This window comes from Anomalospiza imberbis, chromosome 6 (assembly GCF_031753505.1).
Source record: "Anomalospiza imberbis isolate Cuckoo-Finch-1a 21T00152 chromosome 6, ASM3175350v1, whole genome shotgun sequence".
NCBI classification, from domain to species: Eukaryota; Metazoa; Chordata; class Aves; order Passeriformes; family Viduidae; genus Anomalospiza; species Anomalospiza imberbis.
This window is the reverse complement of record NC_089686.1, coordinates 42,732,770-42,737,065: the sequence shown is the minus strand read 5'-3', so window position 1 is coordinate 42,737,065 and position 4,296 is coordinate 42,732,770. Positions and strand designations below refer to the sequence as shown.

The following is a 4,296-nucleotide window of genomic DNA, read 5'->3' as shown; positions in this document are numbered from 1 at the left end:
ATTATGATATTTGGAAATTAGGACTAGTAATGGTGCTGTAGAAACGATCCAATTTATGAGACATTTATTCTGAAAATATGAAAGTATCATTCTCCTGGAAAACTGAGATTTATCCTGTAGAGCATAAACTCTGCAAAGGAAATTATTCTGATTCTACTTCTTCACCATGATTGATATCTACAGGCAAAGCACTGTGGAAAGTACAGGAACAATTTTTTAAAGTGAAGAACACTGGTTTGTTCAAGCATGGGAAAGTAATTGAAGGCAATGAAGGCTCTAGAACACATAAAAATAACCCAAATCAGTATAGCTGAGAGCAAAAAGAAATCTACTGGATCATAAACAACAATCGGTACTCAAAGGCACATGGTAAATTAATGCAATTTATTCAGAGTTTTTGGAAGGAAAGAAATTCCTCCAGCCTTACTTGTGTGCAAGAGAATTATTTGTTAATTTCTAGACCATGCAAAGATGAATTAGTCTGGAATAGTGTCTTCAGTATCTTTATGAGGAACCACTGGAATCAGAGGGGCTTTGAGGACAAAAAAGTCTTGAAGACTCCATATAATACAATAAGAATTTCTTCATGGGCTCTGGAAAGAGTCTGGGTTTATACTGAGGGTAATTAGTGGCACAGCCTGGACCATGGCTGTGAGGAACTGCTGCAGGTCCCACCAGAAAACTCATCCCATCTGGAGAGATGCTTCTTGAGGAGAGAACTCTGTTGGCACAAATGTGAGGAGAAAGATCGTGAATGTTAAATAGAAACATCAGTAAAGCTCATAACTGAGTATCTGAAGAAGGGAACATACCATGTGTTTCAAAGTTCTCTCAGAGGCAGAAGGACTCCAAGGATAAATGCTTATCCAGTAAAAGCACATCTTCTGGCACTCCATGTCAAACAGTTTGACATGGCACTCTAAGTATAAGAAAACACCTGTGTGTCCCCCATGTCAGCTTCAAGTATCCTTCAAAACTTACTGAGATAATAGATACAGTTAAAGAAGAGTCCCAAGAAAGGAATAAGCTGGCACTTATGTCAAGTTCCCTTTTTTATTTTATAAGAAACAATACTCAATTTAGAAAATAAACTATGATGATTTGACCATTCTGTCTTCAGATCCTTACACTCCTCAGGTCTTTTTTCATTTGCTTTAAAATACAGTTTCTTTTTCAGTAGCATCTGAATAAATGTTCATAAGGAAAATATTCTCACCTAGATGTAGGTGTTGGGAAAATAACATACATGCAAAATATAATCCATGGAGATTTTAGAGTTTTTTCATATATTAATCAAATTACATTATATACAGTAAAAACTCTTTTAAACACTATTTTCTGAGGACATGCACCACCAACAAAACAACCCCTTCAAACAAGATGAATCCGATGTATCGTTTGCCCAACAGTACATCAAGAAATATTCACAAATATTGCCTCCTTTGTTAGCAAATCTTACCAGCAATTTGACTGTAACAAAACTACTTTATATGCAACCAAGTAAGATGAAAAGAGAATCTAAATTACCTTTGTCAAATTCATGACTGAATTTCAGAGAACTCGTAACCAAACTAGATCAACTAATTCTTAGATATAGGTCTGACGATGTACTTTAGATGTGTTAGGTGCAATGCTTAAAAAAGTAGTGTAAGTTTTCTACTGCAGTATATTACTCAGACAGGTTCTTTTTATCTTGCTCAAATCACCATTTCACTACCTTTGATTCTGAGGTAAACCAATGGGAAGTAATCAGCATCATTGGCCTATTTGATTTAATTCTATTCTTCTGTGGTCTCTGAGGTCAATACTAGTTTTATTACCTTTTTAGTGAATAACTTTATTGATTATCATGGTATAGCACTAAAAGCCATTGAAAAAAACAACACTGAAAATAGTCTTTTCAGAGACAGAACACCAGAGTATTTGCAGAAATCTGCCTACATTTCTTCAAACCAATTTTAGAACATCCTGTCACCCAATGCAGGAAGGTTTATCAGATTTAAACAGAATGAGCTAACAATATCTGCTCAGAAGTTATTAACATAAAGACATACCCTACTGTTTAATATGCTGCAGTCCTCATACATGTGTGTATTTCTAAAGAAGACTGATAAATTCTTCCCTGGCACATTAAAATTTAGTAAACTTTAATATTGGCGGAGTTTAAAGCAGAACACAGGTATGATTCTGCCAGCACTTGGTTTTGAAGCACTGAGCTTTCCAAGAAGTTACAGAAATAATTCATTGTCAGTGCCCTCCCAAAACAATTTTGCAGCCAGCAATCAAAAGACCTGAAATTCTTACCTAACATTAAAGCATGACATTATCCATAAACCATATGCAAGCAACTTTTGAAAATCCGATTTTTTTAAAGAAATACATGCATTTACAGGCTTTTGCCAAAAACAGAACACACAAACCTGGAAGAATGCACAGTGAACTGCAAACATAAAGGATCACAATCCAATTATGCATGTTAATGTAATAGTCTCAAGGGTTGCTGGAAGCTAAAGCAAGTATGGAAAATGGATATCTAAGGATTGCGAGATTGTGATTGTAAAATGGAGGAAGTAGCAGATTACAGAATAATATCAGAAGGTGGCTCTGTTATATCAATATTTTTCTAGTTTGTCCTTTGAAATGTATTTCTTCAGTCTAACAAAGTTTTACAGGAGTAAAGGGCAGTAATGGAGATTACCATGTAAGAACAAATGGTATTTGCCAAGTGTGCTGCTCTAATCTCTGTAATACGAGAGCTACAAGAAGAGAGAAAGCAAGGAAAATCACCAAATAACAATTATGTCCTTCCTAGACAGGATATTAAAGTGGAGCTCCTTTTAGCCTGAGCAAGCACACAAAGAGCCATTAACTTGCTTTTTCAAGTCTTCACTGTCAAAAGTGCTGGGTGACAACACCATGGACAGGCAGCTCCACTCAGTTTGACAGCAGTTCATCATGCTTTGCTAGATGACACTTCTTTTCTTAACAGTGGTGGAATTAGCCAGAAGCCCGTACAGCTGACATACCTAGCATGGCACGATCACCATTGCATGAGTGGAAAATGCCTACTTGAAAGTGTATTAAAAATGCTCAAGAGTAGTGCCTGAACACATGCTCCTTATATTGACTTTTATATCTTTACAGTTCACCAACTAAGAACAGGTAATTATGATGCTTTATTATGGATTCAGAAGTCTGAGCTTCACTTTCAGTGATTTTTTTTTCCTACCCACAGTGTATACTATAATTATTTGAAAGTGACAGCATATTCCAGGATGCTTACAACATATTACAGATGTGCCCACATAGGTACTGACACATATGTACAAAACTTTAGCATTCTGCCTTCCTGTACATGACCCTGAGGTGCCATGTAAACTAATTCTGGGCCTTCAGTTCAAGAATGCTCTGGAGTTTTTGCTCTCTTTTGGTTTGTTCCCCCTCCATAGTATCCCACTTTGTGAGTGGTCTTACCTTTAAGGTAATTAATTTTTTTTACTTAATTAAACCTTTTGAAATTAATTGAGAGGGAGGGAAGTATGTTACTGCAAAATGGAGGAAAAGACACTGTTGCTCTCTACTTGTGAAGCTCAGTTATATTTTAATTTGCTGCTATGTGCCTGAGTCAAAATAAGTATTTTTCACTGCTTGACTTTAATAATATGATTTTGGAGCCCAGTCCTCTGCCTCCCTCTTAGAAGGAAATGAACAGGTTCCTGTGTACAGATGTAATAGGTACTTGTGTGATCTTCAAAAGCTAGTTGGTTTCCAGCACCCCTTAGTCACACCATTCTGCCACTGCAATTGTAAAATGATGTTGATGGGGCGAGGAAGGTTGTTCTCCACTAGAACAGTGTCACAGGCAGTAGACTTTATTTTAGTTCCTTTATTGGAAAAAATTATGTTTAGAACTGGAATATGTCAATGGAGATAAGTGCTTTCCTCTTTTGTCTTTGAATTTAGTGGGTCAAATGTCGGACTAATGTGTCAATGAAGTTTTGGGAATAATCAGGAAAGATTGTGCAGTCTATGACTGAGAATTTCTGGTGTTTTCTCACACAGGTAATTTGAGTGTGAGCTGGGATTTGGATGAAGGCTAATTTACTGCACCAGGTTTTCCCAGTAATATGCAGGTAGACTTTGCTTGATTGCCCCAATCCTCTGCTTTTGTCAGTGACAATAAAGACCCCACTTTAACAAGCCTCTTCTGATAAAAAGGTCATGCTGACCATAAGGTCATGCAAGCACATTAACTTATCAATTTACCTAGAAAATCAGCCCAGGTCCAAAGACAAT

The 4,296-nt window shown here is 36.6% G+C and overlaps 1 long non-coding RNA gene across 1 annotated transcript; it reads right to left on the bottom strand.

Moving 5' to 3' along the window:
* Nucleotides 1-366: 366 nt before the first annotated feature.
* Nucleotides 367-2,543, bottom strand: LOC137476661 (uncharacterized). Its single transcript, XR_011000508.1, has 2 exons — nucleotides 2,421-2,543; nucleotides 367-721 (listed from the first exon to the last, which is right to left on the bottom strand). It is a non-coding gene; the product is annotated as an uncharacterized lncRNA (long non-coding RNA).
* Between the last annotated feature and the right edge of the window lie 1,753 nt (nucleotides 2,544-4,296).